This window comes from Streptopelia decaocto, assembly GCF_964273445.1.
Source record: "Streptopelia decaocto genome assembly, chromosome: 23".
NCBI lineage: Eukaryota > Metazoa > Chordata > Aves > Columbiformes > Columbidae > Streptopelia > Streptopelia decaocto.
The window spans coordinates 446,213-463,328 of record NC_138678.1 but is presented as its reverse complement, the minus strand read 5'-3'; the positions used below and the strand labels follow the sequence as shown (position 1 = coordinate 463,328).

The following is a 17,116-nucleotide window of genomic DNA, read 5'->3' as shown; positions in this document are numbered from 1 at the left end:
TAGTTATGATCCCAATGTATGCATTTTGTTTGCCCTCAGTTTAAAAATATAATGTTAGTGGTGTTTAAAAATGCAGTAATGCAATAGGAAAATAATAATAATAATGATTGTGGGCTGTGCTAAATGAGCCTTTAAGGCTGACAGAGTCCAAAGTAGATAAATTCAGGCTGGAAACAAAGCAGCTCCTCAAGGGTCTGTATTCCCTCCACCTGCTGCACAGACAGTGATGAGATAATACTTTAATTCATATCTAATGTTTTCAAATTGGGTTTATCTTTTTGAAACAACCTGCAGAAGCAGCAACACCCCTGGTGATGGTGTCTGTCCCATGGTGACCTGGTGGCACTGGGCACGGTGTGGGTTACACAGGGAACTGGGGCTGGCGCCGGGATGGACCGTGCCTGGGGATATTTTGGGCTCCATGGGCAGGACACATTCTGTCCCCGTGAGCTAAGACAGTGACCAGGGGCCGGTCCCTTCCCTCCCACCCTGTCAAACCCTCACTGGGGACACTGGAACGCTCTGGGACTTTGCAGCTGGAGTGCCGCACTGTGACCTGTGCGGAAGGGACAGGCGAGGGAGGAGGAGGCTGAGGGACCTGGGGGGTTCAGCTGGAGAACAGGAGCTGAGGGGAGCCCTTCTGATCTCTGAACTGCCTGAAAGGAGCTTGGAGCCAGGGGGGTCGGGCTCTGTTCCCCAGGAACAAGCGCCAGGAGCAGAGGAAACGGCCTCAAGTTGCACCAGGGGAGGCTGAGGTTGGATTTAGGAACAATTTCTTCCCCAAAGGGCTGTGGGGCATTGAACAGGCTGCCCAGGGCAGTGCTGGAGTCACCATCCCTGGAGGGCTGGACAGACGGACATGAGGTTCTCAGGACATGAGGCAGGGACAGGGCTGGGGAACGGTTGGACACGATATTGAGGGTCTTTTCCAAACGAAGTGATTCTATGATTCTATGCTCGGGCAATAGAGGGGAACAAACCAGCTCCACGGGCGCCGCTCACCCCTCAACCCTCTATTTCCTTGCCTGGCAATAGATCTGCAGCCCTAAGAGCCCCCGGGACGTTTCCACGGTCGCCCGGGGGGGCCGGAGCTGCCGCTCCTCCCGCGTTCCCGGGGCGGCAGCGCCGCTCGCTGGGGACCCGCAGCAGCGCTGGGCACGGAGGTTTGGTGACGTTTGAGCTCTGACATATATATATATATGTAAATAAATATATTATCTTGTTTGGCTTAAGGACGTTAAATATTTCCTGCCACCCAGGGCACCACCTGACCCCAAAGCCTTACCACACGCCCCCCCAGCACCCCTAAACCCCTATGAACCCGGTCACCCCCTGACCTCAAAGCCTCACTGCAACCCCCACAGCACCCTATCACCGCCACTCCAAATTCCCATGGCCCCCAGCTCCCCCGGCAGCGTCCCCCCAAATTCCCTGATCCCACTTCACGTCCCTCCCGCTGCCCCCATACGCAGCGAGGGGGCGTGGCCCGCCATAGGGGGCGAGGTCCGCCACAAGGGGCGTGGCTTGTCCTGAGGGAGGCGTGGTCTCGCCGGGCGGACTACATGTCCCGGCATGCTCCGCGTGGCTCTTCCCCCCGAGGTTTCCGGCGGGCCGGCCCGGGAGCGGCGGAGGGCGCCGGTGTCCGCGGGCAGGCGGTGAGGGCGGGCGGGCAGGCGGTGAGGGCGGGCGGGCAGGCAGGGAGCACCGCCGGGGGGCGGCCAGGCCGGGCCCGGCTCCTGTGCCGGGCGGCAGCGCTGCGGGGGGCGGGCGGTGTGTGGGCGGGGGGCGAGAGGGGCCTGTGGGGGTGCCGGGGCCTGTGTGGGTGCCGGGTGTGAGGGGAGCGCCGGGGGGTCTGTGAGGGGAGCGGGGCCGGGCCCAGCGGGCACTCCGGGCCGTGCTCTGCCCGCCGGGGACCCGGAGCTCCGCGGGGTCTGTGAGGGGAGCGGGGCCGGGCCCAGCGGGCACTCCGGGCCGTGCTCTGCCCGCCGGGGACCCGGAGCTCCGCGGGGTCTGTGAGGGGAGCGGGGCCGGGCCCAGCGGGCACTCCGGGCCGTGCTCTGCCCGCCGGGGACCCGGAGCTCCGCGGGGGCCGGGCTGGGGAAACTCCTCCGGGACCCGCCTCACGGCTCCAACTCCAGAAGCGGCTGTGGAAGCCGGGGCCGGGCGCTCCGTGCGCTGCCGCCCGCCCGGGGGCTCGGGCCGCGGCGGGAAGTCAAACCCGGTGTTTCATCCCATTTATTTGCCGTCCTGTTGATGTCTGTGCGAGCGCTTTCACCTTTAAGTTGTTTCCGTGGCAGCCCCTTTGGTATTTCTTTGTTTGATCTGTTCCGTCTTCATCTTGGCTGAAATTCGAAACGCCGCTGCTGTGCTTTCTCCTTTAATTGTTCCTTCCCTCTGTTTGTGTGCAGATGAATTATTGACCTCTCCGCTTTGCGCCGGGGTGTGTTTGTCCAGGTGAAGGTAGGGGAGGGCTTGGTGCCCCTCTCTGGGGCTGAAGGAGCTGAAAAAATAAAGCGAATGAGGTGAGAAGGTGCTTAATCGAGGCTGAAAATAAGTAAAAGCTCCTCTTAAACCTTAGAAAGTTTAAATGCTGCTTCCACAAGCCTAGAAAGAGAAGTGGGAATGCCAGTGATTGCTTCTCTCTGTAAAGAAACCTTGACTTGTACAGGAGTGAGTTTTAAACTTGAAAATTGAACATCAGCAGGTCCTGGGCAGACTCAGGTTTGCTCCCAGGGGAAGGAGAATGATGGAGTTTGTCATGGTCCATTCTTGGTGGGTAAAGGGAGGGTTCAGCTGAATTAGCCTGATGTTAGTGTTGTGTAAGTTCTACTGGAGTGGAATTACAGTCCTCTGCCTATCATTTCACTATAAGTGTCTGTTGCTCCTCAAACCTACTGTTTAAATTAATCAAAATTATTTTTAAGAGTAGACAAGACCTAAAATTGTAATTTTACATAGTTTAAATTCCTTCTCTAATGACAGTGCAAAAAAGGGGTAAATAAAGCCCAATGGGGCCATTTCGGAGGGAACTCGTTGGCACACAGTTACGCCAATTTAAAATAATGCCTTGGACGACGCTGATGGCAACAAACCCCTTTTCCCATTCAGAGGAGGTTTAAACTTGTTCTTCCCAGCAGCGCTGGAAATGACTGCTCTGGTTTGTCCCAAATTAGCGCAGTTTCAAGTGTGTCAGCTTGTACTTTCACAGGGCTGGCTTCGTTATCAGGTAATATCTCAAAGGGTGTTTGTGTAAGGAACGTTTTCCTTCTGGGCTACCGAGAAATGAGCTGTATGTGAGGCACAGAGCATCCTCGAGTCCTGGGAGAGGAGGGGAATCCTTCTGGGAATATGGTTGAGGCTGCCACAAAACAAGGGGAATGTGATTGCGTCCTTGTTTTCATGCCGCTGGATCAGTAATCTGTGATTATACAGCCTCCTCCTTCATTCAATCACTGCTTAATTTGATTTCCAGTTTAATTTGATGACAGCTTTGAGAGCCAAATCACTTGTATTTAAACAAACGGCTTCTATTTTGATCAGATTTCATTGTGTTTGGCGCGTGTTGGGGCATTATGTGTATTAAAAATCACTGACGCTGCAGTTCCTGCAGGTCTGTTAGTCAGTGATGAATATTCAGTTCTGAGCTGTACCAAACCTGTGCCTGGTGGGGGGTGTGAAGCAAAACCCACACAATGGTGGAGGTTGCACCGATACGAGTATTTGTCGCTGGTTTAAGGGGTGCCATGCACGGGGCAAGTTGCACATATCCTTGGGACCATCTGGGTCACCTCAAAACATGGTCATTTTTTAGGCAAAACCAGAACATTGGGCTACAGGGAGTGTAAAGAAGCTGATACGGCTGGTGGGGGCAAAGATGTCACCTTGTTTCTGCTTCCATTGAAGCGTACGTGGTGGAGAGATGCTCCATGTCATTCAGAATTGGTTTCCTAATTTTTAGTTGAGATTTTCTACAAACAAGTGCCACGTGGGTTTTTCTTTTTTAATGGGTGTGAAAAAGCTTTTTGTTTGTCGCTCGTGTGTTTGGATCCCGTGGAAAACTAATGGCTGTGCGGCAGCGTTAGGGCCTCAGCTTTGTGTCAGGGGAAAAAAAAGCAGCTCTTTCAGAGATCTATTTTTATCATTTAATTAGTCGCTCTTGCTGACTTGTCAGTGCCGCGGCGATAACAGTTTCCAGTTCTTTCCTGCGCGGTGGGGTCACGCGTTAGTCCGGCAGCGAATGCACCGGCCCGTGGTCGGACCTTGGGCTGGCTCGGGGTTGGGGGTTTAACTCCTTCCAAGCTGCACCCCCACACCCAAGGGCAGGTTCCAGGTGAGGAGTGAGCGTATAGATATACAGGATTTTGTGAATCTTTAGCCGTGGGTCTCAAATGGTGACTGTCCTTCATTTGTCTCTGCCCTCAGGACTTGCTGTATGTGAGGCGTGGAGGTTGGTGTGATTTGTTGCCGGCTGGGGACCGCAGGTAAAAGTTTGCACATTTCCCGATTCTGGCTCTTATCCGCTGGTTTTGAATGACTCGAGTTGATCTTTCGGGGTTGAAAGGTGACCGTGCAAAACCTCTAGCAATAGCAAATTATGCATTGGTATTTACGCTCCTTGCAAATGAGGAATTGCTGTTTTCCTGTTCTCTACACGACGAAGCCCTTAATCTATAGATCCTGTTCTTGCGTTCCTGGTTCTGTTGCTTGAGGTGTGGATTTGTTTTTGAGGGTGAGATGTGGAGGTGAGAGGCAGCTTTGGCTGTCCCGCTGTTTGAATTTCTTTGTTTGCTGCTGACTCTGCTCTGTCCACGTTGCGCTGGGGAAGGGATGGGGGAGGGAGGACTAATTATCTCCAGAGAGAGGCTTTTAATGATATTAGTCAAAGGAACAGGCTTCATCTCGTGACTGGATGGATGGTGTGAAATAACATGAAGCACCGGTGGCAAAGATAGGAAAATTGAGAGCAGTCCAAATGATTTCTCTTTGCTGAATCCTAGAAATATATATATATATATATATATATATATATGTATTTTTTTTTTGCCCAACCATTGGCCAGCAGCAGCAATGGGAGGAGAAAGAGGGACTGGGTGATTGTTAACTTTATTCTTTTGTGTTTGTGCTTTTTGGCATGCTGCTTCCAAACCACAGCGAAGCATTGCTTACCTACCAGCTGCACAGCCAAGTTCAGAAGTCGTTATGGGCAGCGCATTATCACGAACTAATTAACCATGTCTGCTGGATGTCGTGGGGCAAAATAAGGTGCATACTGATGAGGTGGGTTTGTGCATGTCTGGCGCTTCTCGAGCTGCTGCGCTGAGCTCCTCTCCTTGTGCCTTTTGAGACAGATTCGGTAAAGACCGTTGGACTTTGGTAAAGTGTAACAGCACTTAAACTAGAGGGTTTGAACCTTTTCACTCTGCCGGCTCCAGAAAGCTCCTCCTATGAATATGAACTTCTTTGCAGACTGGACAGGTACTGGCAGCCACATTTTCCTTTAGTTAATTAACCCACAAAAGTGAACCCCTTCATTAGAGATGTGTTGCCATGGATTTGGTTGTTTAATATCAACCAATGTTGCCCTCCACTTGTCTGCAGGAGAGGTGAATCTCTGTTTTCCCCCCTGAGGGCAGCGAGCATTTGAGGGTGCAAGCAAGAAAAATTTGGCCTGAGTTCTACTGAGGAGCCTTGATTTATTAATATAAACTTGGATCAAAGTCTGAGAGGCACCGTCCTGTTTGGTGTCTGCACAGTGTTTTGCTTGGGCCTCTTGGTGTTACAAACACAGTGTTGTGGAGAGTGTCTTAGAAATAATCTCTCATTTTTTTCTTGCTAAAAGTGGCTTTCAGGTAGGAGGTGAGGATTGCAAACTGTTTTGTGCTCCTGGAGGTGGAGTTTCCAGAGGGGGCAAAGCCAAAGGTCATCACCTTCAGAGAATTTGAGCTTTGAACAAACTGTCTAAGCCAATTTTAAGGGGACTTTGGCATTTGCTGTGTTCGCGTGCTTTCGGATGGCTCGTGTTCTCTTGTCTAATTCTTCCACTTGAAGTCAAATCGATAACGTTGCTGTCGCAGGGAGGTGTGGGGTCACGGGCTGCTGTAGCACTGCCTGCTGGAAGGGGGATTCCTATCAATATCATTTCTGCCTTGGCAAGAGCTCCGTGCAGGTGCACAGAAGTGCTGCTGGTGCTGTGTTATTGATCACTCCCAGCTCCAGAGCCATCAAAAAGCTTTTGCTGGTTTGGTGCATTGCCAAGATCAGCAGGACACGGGTTTGCAGGTACGGCGATTACCAGCATCGTGCCCTAGCGCAGAAGAGACTTCAGCGGCTTTACACAGCGATCAAAGTGGGGTCGAGAGGGTTTGGACCGGTCTTTGCTGGCTGAACACGCTGCCCCGGGCGCTGTGGAAATGCGTTTAAAAAAATGGCAGTGGAAATGTGGATGGACCCACGGAATTTCAGTTCCTGATCTGTGCTCCTGTGTGCAGTGACCTTGTGCTGCCTGGGTTATCTTTATCAGCTGGGACCTGGGAGGAGGAGGAGGATAATTACTGAAATCAGTGATAGACTGTCTGATTTGTGCCAGCAAGGTTGGTCTTTTATTGTCGGGGATATTAAGTCCAGTCTGCGTGTTGCAGAGCAGGTGTAATTTACTGCCAGGTGGGAAACAGCAGAAGGAGGAAAAGGGCTGTTATGTCCAGTTGGGTTTGTTCTCCTGTAAAGGGTATTTGTGTGATGCCAAAAGAGAGAACAAATAATTAAAGCAAAGTGTTTTTCACTTACACATTTTGATTAGCAGCAGCTGAGAAGTGGCACATTCCCCGTAGACTCACTGCAGCTTCGTTCACCTTGTGCTGAGAGTTAAATTAGTGCTTATATCCTGCTCCCAAGTGCATCCGCATCCTGTTCTCCCGGCTGTGGATCAGGGCCAGAGGTGAGGGAGGTCACAGAATTTTTCATCTTCTACTTCCAAATCAATTTTTTAACGTCCAGTCCCACATTATTGACAGAAAAACTGGGGTTGCAGGCATGTTTAAACACAATTTCCCTTGGCTCAGCTGTGCCTTTATAGAGCAATATCAGCCTCTGGGTGGAATTGTTGTTTGAGTGCTGTCAGGCTCTCTTGGCTCGTGCTATTTCACAGCAGTTTTGAAATTATCTGTGGCTTTGGGCCATCTGGCTTTTCTGTTACCTGTTCAACACAAAGCAAGGAGAGTTAATAGAGGACCAGAGAGGGGAAACTTGAGGAAAATTCATACCTGCTAACTCAACCTGACGCCTAACATTGCAAGAAGTGGGTTTTGCTGTTACTGTTCCATTTTACTCGTCTCATAAATTTGGGATTTATATTTCAGAGTATGAAGATAAATAGGATTTGCAGGGAGGGAAGTGCCTGGGCTGGAAAAAAATACTGTTCCTGCATGTGCTGCTCACAGAGGTTGGAAGGGACCTCAAAGCTCATCCAGTGCAATCCCCCCATGGAGCAGGAACACCCAGCTGAGGTTACACAGGAAGGTGTCCAGGCGGGTTGGAATGTCTGCACAGAAGGAGACTCCACAACCCCCTGGGCAGCCTGGGCCAGGCTCTGCCACCCTCACCCCAAACAAGTTTCTTCTCATATTTAAGTGGAACCTCCTGTGTTCCAGTTTGCACCCATTGCCCCTTGTCCTGTCACTGGTTGTCACCCAGCAGAGCCTGGCTCCATCCTCCTGACACTCCCCCTTTCCATATTGATCCCCAGGAATGAGTCCCCCCTCAGTCTCCTCTTGTCCAGCTCCAGAGCCCCAGCTCCCTCAGCCTTTCCTCACACGGGAGATGCTCCACTCCCTCCAGCATCTTGGTGGCTGCGCTGGACTCTCTCCAGCAGTTCCCTGTCCTGCTGGAACTGAGGGGCCACAACTGGACACAAGATTCCAGGTGTGGTCTCCCCAGGGCAGAGCAGAGGGGCAGGAGAACCTCTCTGACCTACTGACCACCCCCTTCTAACCCACCCCAGGTACCATTGGCTTCCTGGCCACAAGGGCCCAGTGCTGGCTCATGGTCACCCTGCTGTCCCCAGGACCCCCAGGTCCCTTTCCCCTACGCTGCTCTCTAACAGGTCATTCCCCAACTTACACTGGAACCAGCTCAGTTTGCTGTTGCTGGTCTCTCAGTTTAGGCTGGTTCCTTTGGTACCTCGCCCAGCGAGGCTGTTTCTGGGGAGCATTAAGAAGATACCCAGCTCCTCTGGAGGGTGGTGGCTTTATGCAGAATGCATCTGGCGGAAAGAAATCGGGGAATTTTCAAGATTAATTTGCTTGTTTTGAACATGTTGCAGGGTTAGGCACGCAGAAGCCTGTGTGAACGCATCAGGCTTGGAAAACAAACTGAAGGAGTGCTGTGAGACAGCCAGATCCCCGAAATCAAGTTGACAGTAGTGATTACATTAATCACCACTAGTTCTCATCTGCTTTTAGCTTCCAAATGAAGCTTTCAATTTGGATTCTAATGACTGGGTCCTGTGTACCTATCAACTAGGGTGAGTCCAGGGAAAATGAGGCTGCTTGGGTGGACAGGAGGAGCGATTTTGCTCCCAGCGGAGTTGCTGCCGCGCTGTTGGACGTCAGGCAGGTCCCTGTACCTGTTGTATCCTCTCTGTCCTCGCTGAGGTTACATCTGGGTGTAGTCACACTCGTGTTCGTAGCTAGAGGGATGAATTAATGCATCTCAGCCACAAGGGCTGCAATTAGCAGCCAGGTTATACAGGTCTGGGTCCCATCGTGCTACGTGTTGGACGGTGTATAAACGGGGCGTTCAGTGAGTAGAATATGAATAACAGGAGGAAGCGCTGGTCTGAGTAGCAGGTATGTGCTGGTAACTCCGGCACTGCTGCCGTGCTCTGCTTCAATCAGCAGTGTTCCAGTCGTTCGTTCTTCATTTGCACCATGTCCTGTATTTTATGAACATGTGATTTAAACTTTTAGCTCTGTTTTTTTTTTCAGTGTTTTTCCAGGTTTCACACTGGACTTTTCTGCCTGTAGATCTTGTTTTCTGTGTTAAGTTCCTTTGCAGGAGAGGATTATCCAGAGCTTTCCTAGTGTGACAGGAACAAGTTTGCCTTGATTCTTCACCAAATTACTGCTGCTCTTGGAAAGTGGTATTTACAGAGCTGCTGTGCTACATTTCGGTGTGGAAAGGGAGGTGAGGGAGAAACCAGCAGAAATCTGCTTCTCCTTTAGTGTGAAATTGTACAGGTGATGCTTTTGCATGGAGAGAGCAGCAATCCTTGCATAAACACTGGATGTATTAACATTTCTAACTAGTAAATTTCTGGATAATCTCTTCTTTTGGAGGATTTATTCTGATTTGAGAGCATTAGTCTCTGGGAAAATTAAACCTCTTTGAAATCCACTTTGTTCAGACTCCAGAACGGGGAGCTGCTGCTAAGCCGTGCCCGTCGTCCTCCGGCTTTTCTGCGGCCTCGATTGGAAACGCCGTGGAGAGAGACACAGCTGGGCCGGAGGCATCTGCGCTTGGGTTTTCGGTGCTTTACCCAGTTCGTGTCAAAATGGATTTGGAAACTGTTGGTTCTTGTGACGAGTGTGTGCAGCTTTGAGTGCTGCCAAAGAAAACCCCAAACAAAAACCCCCTGAACAAAGTAACCCCCAAAGTAAGGAAGATTAAGTGTTAACGCGAACTGAGAAGCATCTGAGCGATGCTGCAGGTTTGGGATGCTGGGGGGTGTCTTTGGTGACCCAAATATCGTCTGCCGGCTGGTGCTCGGTGCTCCCGTGGTTGCCCCGGCGTCCCTTCGTTCCAGGTAGCTGACTCACAGCCCTGTGTGTTTAATCATAGTTTCTATAGCAGTGAAATCTTTACCGAGAGGGTGGAGTTCACTTTCAGTTCACTGCGGCTTTCTCGTGAGTATTATGGCTCATTCGTTCATGTGCTCTGATCGGAGTTGGCGTTTTCACGGGGGACTAATGTTGACAGATACTCTGCGTTTGCAGCGCGTGTCGCGGGTACTGAAACAGTTCTGGCTTGTTTAATAACTGGCACGAGTGTTTCTTAAGGTTTGCACCTTGCTGTGTGGCCGCAGCGCTAAGTAAATGCAAAGAGGAGGATTCCTCATGTTGGTGTGAGATGCTTAGCTTATTACCTTTCGATTAGCAGTTAAGATAGAACTATCTCATCGTATAAGATGAGCGAGTCCTGCGCGCTCCACAAATTGTTCCCTCAGGGTTTGACGTTATCTTTTGGCTCATAAGTTATCGGGACACTCTTTACAGCTGCTGTTCAGTCCTGTTTTACTAGGAACTCCAATTCCTCGGTATTTCCAAGGTGACTTTGCTGCAGGAAGCTATTTGAGCCTTCACTCTTGGCGCCAGTAGCGAGGGGGTTGATTTGCATGATGAAGCTAATGCGGTGGATAGTGCTGCTTTGTGTATTTAAAGCCACATGCCGTCCTGCTTTTGTGTCCTATAAAAATAAGGTGCATTCTTGAACTCGGAGCACAACGCTGGTCCTGGAGAAATGCGTTTAGCTGGATGTGTCCTGGGCGGGCAGCACTTGGGGAATGGCTGAACGTGCTTCTGATGGGTTGGGCTTCAACACAACCTCGTCTGGAGTTGGTGTTGCGATTGTTCTCGGGGAAGCACCAACGTGTTGTTTTTCTGCACCCATCGTCCGCTCTCTTCATTTTTTGCGTCTCTTTGGAGCACGAACGCTTTAAAAGCAAATAAAGCGTCCTGATTCTGATAGGGCATGTGACTTGCTTGTGACGGCGAGGGCGGTTGAAATGGGAATCTGTTGGGAACGCGTTTGTATCTGCATTAAACAGAAGGAGAACGTGTCCGTTGCCAACAGGCTGTCAGGGAGATGCTGGTTGAAAACCGTTGCTGGCTGTGTGCTGGTTCCCGGGAACACAGAATCACAGAATGGACTGGGTTGGAAAAGCCCTCAGAGATCACCAAGTCCAACGCTTGGTCCAACTCCAGTCCATTCACTATATCGTGGCACTAAGTGCCATGTCCAAGCTCAGTTTCAAACCCTCCAGGGCCGGTGAGTCCAGCACCTCCCTGGGCAGCCATTCCAATCCTGACCACTCTCTCTGCACAGAATTGCTTTCTTATCTCCAGCCTCCATTTCCCCGGGCAGAGTTGAAGCCCATGGGCCCTTGTCCTATTGCTGATGCCTGGGAGAAGAGCCCAATCCCCACCTGGCTAGAACTGCCCTTCAGGTAGTTCTAGGGAGTGCTGAGCTCAGCTCTCAGCCTCCTCTTCTCCAGACTGAACCAGCCCAGCTCCCTCAGCCTCTCCCCATAGGGCTTGTGTTCCAGTCCCTTCCCCAGTCTTGTTGCTCTTCTCTGGACCCGCTCCAGCACTTCAATCTCTTTCCTGAGCTGAGGGGCCCAGAACTGAACAGGCTGACTCGTGCCCGTGTCCCCAGGGTCAATTGTGTTTGGGTTTAAACTACTGTGCAAAAACGGGCAGTAAAACACTCAGGAACACAGTTCTGGAGCTGGGATGGCATGTGGGGCTCTGTCAGTGATGTTGGTGTCACCCTCCGTGCTGCCGGGCTCCTGTGTTACTGTTGGTGTCCCCTCCACACCTCTCCCTTGCAGTCAGGGACCGCAGCAGCTTTGCCACTTACACTTTGCAGGTAAGGCAGAGGACCCTGGTTTATTTGCCTTTTCCGTTCGGAGGCAGAAACACTTTAGTTCTTGCTTTCTGACTGCAGCAGCTGGGACACGAGATCTTCTAAACCTGCCTTTGTGGAGCCTTCTCGCCGCTGCAGGCCTGAGTCTGAAATTCAGCGTCTCCACGAGCTCTGTCTTCAAACAGAATTACTTGCTAGAAAGCTGCGTTTCTGCTGCCTCGTGCTAACCGACCTGGCTGCCTTGTTGCTGGTTGTCTGTATTTGAAGTAGCCGTTGTGGGGTGAAATGTTTGCCGTCTTTTAGCAGAGCGCTTATCGAATAGTTTCATTCAGTGCAGTCGGCTTTTGAACAGATGGGATAGATTTTTGTGAGCCTGGGCGATCGCAGCAATTGTTTTGCGAGGTGAGACATTTCTGTTTTGACGGGCAGGAGGAATAAGGATGTTGTGTGATTCATAGGAGCGGTGAATCTTTGGGTTTGGATTGGTGAATTTCTTTTATTAGCATTTGTCTTCAGAGAAATATGAATCGAAAGCCAGAAGTCACCACAAGCGGTTTCTGAGCGGTGCCTGTTCCCGCCGAGGATCCAGCTCTGCCCTCGATACCTGCAGCCCCAGGGGCTGCATGGGGACATGATGGGGACATGCTGCATGATGTTGGGGACAGGTCGTGCTGGAGCGAGCGGGGCAGATCGCTTCCCATCTCAGCGGTTTATTGCCTGCTCTCAGGGCTATCGCTTCCTTTGCAAAGGGCTTATTTCCTTCCTGTAACATGGTATTGAATGAGAGGAGGCTGTGCGAGAAAGCGACATCTGTAGTTGTCTGTGGCGAGGACTGAGCCGTTGCACTTTAAATTTAGTCACATTTACTGTTGGTCTGGGGACGGCTGGGGTTGGGAATTGATCATCTGGATGTGCCTGTGGAGAGGCACAGCCCTCAGAAATCAGAGTGCTTGTGTGCTTTAGCGGATTGCAAGTTTAATTGGCCAACATGCGAGTTTGAGCTGGTTTTGTGGCTGATTTATGTTGTGATCCCTTAACAAAACAGCTCTTGTGGCGGCAGACTCTGCTTTGTGGCTCGGGCCGCCGCGGTACAAAGGTTTTGCTGGGACTGGAGCGGGTTTACTGTGCTGTCCGTGCCTCTCGTGTCCATCTGTCTGTGCTGGCCGAGGGAGAGCTGGAGTTTGGAAATGCTTTTAATTGTGCGGGGGAGCAGGTGGCTTTCCGCTGCGTGGGTTTGCAGTGAATTGTTTATTCCGGTATAGATTGGGGCAGGGTTTTGTTGCTGTCTGTTGTTCCAAGAAAGCGGGAGGAATGAGGGGCAGAAAGGGTGGAACTGGTTGAACTGGAATTCCCGGGTCAGCCTCAGCCTTTGGCTGTGACCAGCAAGGCCCTGCTCGCTCAAAACGCGGCAACGGCAAATCCCGACACTTTGGGATTGGTTGTTGTTTTAGGTTTTTTGCTCCTAAATATATCGAAGGAATTGAATAACAATTTTGTAGCAAATCTCAAGTATTCTTATAAATGTGAGTAAGCAGGTCCTGTTTTGTCGCAATATTAGATACTCTGAGAGTGTCCAGCATAGATCCTCATGTGATTGGCTCGAAAAGCTTAGAGAGATAAGACCGGCACCTTCGCTTTGGTGTGGAAAGAGGAACAGAGGAGTGGGCGGGATCTGATGGTTCACGTCAGATCTCTTAAGCCCGGTTGTGGAGCTGCAAGCCCGACTTGGTGCCTTCCTAACCCGAACTGATCCCTTTCTCCACGCCAGCAGACCCTGCTCTCTGTGCGAGACGCCTGGTTGGGGTTGCAGCTGTGTGATTCATGTCAGCTTGCATTGAAAATCAGTAAGTTTCCCAGGTAAGGACGCAGTCTGAGCGTGATTTCAGCATACTTTTACATTTCCAGAAATGCCATCAGCTTGTGCTCCTGCCTGATACACACACAGGTTTGGAATTCCTGAGGCTTGCTCAGAGCTCCCTTTGAAGTCTTAAAAGCTCGAGCTGCTGCAGAAGAGGTCCTGAGCGTTCACTGCTGCCCCTTATCCCCACACAACTGTTTGTGGGCCACGTGACAAACAAACTAAGGACCTGAAGTGGATTAAAAGCAGCTGTTTCTGCACCGGGCTGGTTTTGCCCGGGTCAGCTGCCTGTTGGGATTCCCTGTGCCGCGGGCAGAGCTGCCCTGTGTGCTGCCAAGCGCCTCGGAAACCACAGGTTTCATTCAATCCTGGTTTGGGGTCCGTGTGCAGTTGCTCTGGTTTGTGTTGGGCGGTTGTGCCTGCGTGCCCTCACCTGGTGCTGGCCAAGGAAGCTTTCGGGTTTAGCTGTTTCTCCAGTTTGGTTTTCAGTTCAAACTAACCCGAAAAAAGCTGTGATGCTGCAGGCGTGGAGGCGCTGTGCTGTGCTGGGCTGGGCTCGGCGGGTTTGGGTGGTTTGTCACTGGAGGGCTTTTACTGACCCGTGTCCTGAGAACCTCATGTCCGTCTGTCCAACCCTCCAGGGATGGTGACTCCAGCACTGCCCTGGGCAGCCTGTTCCAATGCCCACAGCCCTTTGGGGAAGAAATTGTTCCTAAATCCAACCTCAGCCTTCCCTGGCGCAACTTGAGCTCTTTTCTTTGTGTCCCTGTCTCCCCTCAGCTCCTGTTCTCCAGCTGAACCCCCCAGGTCCCTCAGTCTCCATCACCCTTGTGCTCCAGCCCCTCACCAGCTCCGTTTCCTCCTCTGCACTCTCTCTAGTCCCTCCATGTCCTTCTTGTGATGAGGGGCCCAAAACTGACCCCAGGATTCCAGGTCTGGCCTCACCAGTGCTGAGGGCAGTGGCACAATCACTTCTCTGGTCCTGCTGGCCACACTGTTCCTGACACAAGCCAGGACCCTCTTGGCCACCTGGGCACACGCTGGCTCATGTTCAGCCGCTGGCACCAGCACCCCCAGGGCCTTTTCCTTTTCCAGCCGCTCTTCCCCAGCCTGGAGCGTCCATGGGGCTGTTGTGACCCAAGTGCAGGACCTGGCACTTCCCCTTGTTGAACCTCAGGCAACTGGGCTCAGCCCATTGATCCAGATCCCTCTGTAGAATCTTCCCAGTCTCCAGCAGATCAACACTCCCACCCAACCTGTCTGCAGCCGAGCTCCTTATCTCGCGTGGCCGAGGAATGCGGCAGGTCTGTTGACCGTGTGTGTGCCAAGTCGTGGTGTACGTGTGTGTGCCAAGTCGTGTACGTGCTGGCCAGGGCTGGCAGGGCCACGTGTGGGCTTTGCTCCTCGGAAGGGCATGTTGTGCTGGGGAGGGGATGGAGAGGCCGTTGGGCTTTCTGTGGACACATCTAAGGGGGTTAAGCCTTGGACGGGAGTGGGTTTGTGTTGTGCCATCTCCCTCTGGGTACCAGCATCTCTGTGGAAGCATGGGCCATGCTGAAAAATCTTTTATTTTCCTTAAAATGGAATATTTCACCACCTGCTGCCCTCTGTAAGGACTGAAGCAGGGCATGTTTCACATGACTGATGTCAGCTTGCATTGAAAATCAGTAAGTTTCCCAGGTAAGGACACAGTCTGAGCGTGATTTCAGCATACTTTTACATTTCCAGAAATGCCGTCAGCTTGTGCTCCTGCCTGATGCACACACAGGTTTGGGATTCCTGAGCCTTGCTCAGAGCTCCCTTTGAAGTCTTAAAAGCCGAGCAAAGTGCTTTTTGTTTATTTTCAGTTTCTATGGCTCAGCATGGCCTTGGGTCCTGCTAGCGTTAACACTTTTTCTTACCATGCCTTTTCAACATTACATCTCGAAGTGATCACATTCTCCTTCAAGTTCACTCCTTTTTCATCTATTTGCTCTGATACTGAGTCCATGGCCAGAAAGCTCCTTGTTTAAGAAGTGCTGGCAGTGCCGGTGGAGTTGGAGGGAGCAGGGGGTACTTTTGTAACCGTTCCTTGCGCTGGCACCTCTCAAAAGCTCCTGTTTGCTGAGCAAACCAGCAGTTTGTGATGTGTCGATAGCTCTGCTGGGGGGTGCGGGGGGTCACGGAGCCTGTTAACAAACCTGCTCTGATGTCCAAGGACGCAGCAGTTGAGCAGAACAGAAACCCGGCGTCGATCAGCGCTCACGTCGCAGCTACAGGTCAAGCTGCTCTTTTTTTAAGGTTGGTTTTTTTATTTCTCCTTATTGCATTTTGATTCTCTTCCACATCGTGTCTGTGCCCTGATCTGCTGGGCTGAAGCGGATTCCTCTGGTTTAATCTTGCGTGGTTGGAGAAGCAGTTTGCGCTGTGTTTTCTTGGCCCGGAGCAGCTCGGCGGCGTGAGGTGAGATTTGCTCGCTGGGCCGCCTGTTTTTCTAACCATTGTCACGGTGGAAGGGCCTTTTGTGGCCGAAAAGAGGCCGTGATAGTTTGCTGAGCTCTTTAATGCCGCTCAATGTGTTGGTCGGAAAGTGTAATCTCAAAACGGAGAGTTGTTAGAGCGGCAATGAGAGCTGGTTGGAAGAAGCTTTGCTGTTCTTGGTGGAGTTTCAGGAGGTCACCGCTGCCTTTTTTCATATTATATTCCCTGAGGTTTGGTGCAAAACCTCCCATGGGCCTGAAAGATGAACAGCCGTGTGCGAATTGGCGATAATATTGATCCTTCCCCTTTGGACGAGCGTTAAGGCGCAACTCGCCCTAGAGATTAAACTCAGATTGCTGTAGTGAGCACGATCCTCCTGCAAACAGTGTTGCCGCTTCATAAACTTTGTACCGCAGCAAGGAGAACTACAAATGGATTCTTTTTAAAAGGAAATGTTCTTGTTGAGAGGCTTTATTGGGTTATTTTCGCGTGGGATTCCTCGCTGCCTGTGTGTGTTATGGGGAGTTTGCCAGGTCGGTACTGGGAATTAATGTCTCCGTTTTCCTGGTTATGGCTGGGGCACCTTTTTGTTCGAGCTGGAGCTGCGGAACACAAGAAGAATAAATGGCCTGGGAGGAAATTTCTTTAAGGACATTCGATATCTTAATTAGAAATAATTAGACATTATTATAGTGAGGCTGTGAAGGAAAAAATAAGGCTACGACTGAATTACAAACTCTGCCTGAACTGCTTACCGTTTGCCAAAATCTGAACCAAAAGACTGAACGTAAGGCTCCTTGGGTACAGTGACGTGATTCCAGAGTGGCCATTCCGAGAGAGAGTTAATTGGGACTAGCTGAGCTGTGTCCAGTTAACGAGTGTTGACTCTCTAAGTTGATGAAGGTGCCTCAACAGCGCAGGTTTCCTGTATCTCGCTTTGAGTGGGAGCATCGTGTTGCGTTCCAGTGTGGAATCCGATTAGAGGTGCCTGTTTTATGTACTGGAAAGTGCGCTGGTGGAAGCACAGGGTGTAATCAGATGGCGCCTTCCCTGCGGTTGGTTTATCCGGGAAGGACACGGGGAAGGAACGTGTGGGGTTCCTGGGGAAGGACCCGTATGCAGGGCTGCAGATCCACCCGCTGGCTCTTCAGCATTCAGGTG

The 17,116-nt window shown here is 51.3% G+C and overlaps 1 protein-coding gene across 5 annotated transcripts in view; it reads left to right on the top strand.

The window, feature by feature from the left end:
• Positions 1–1,603: 1,603 nt before the first annotated feature.
• The window catches only part of PHACTR4 (phosphatase and actin regulator 4), a 70,004-nt gene continuing 54,491 nt past the window's right edge, over positions 1,604–17,116 (top strand). Inside the window, exons 1-2 of one of the 5 annotated variants that reach the window (XM_082071354.1) lie at positions 1,604–1,655; positions 4,423–4,481. The gene's annotated coding sequence lies outside the window, so the exon portion shown is untranslated. Of the gene's footprint in view, positions 1,656–4,271; positions 4,331–4,422; positions 4,482–17,116 lie in introns of those variants that run through there. The other 4 variants (XM_082071357.1, XM_082071355.1, XM_082071358.1 and 1 more) reach the window with 4 other exon arrangements.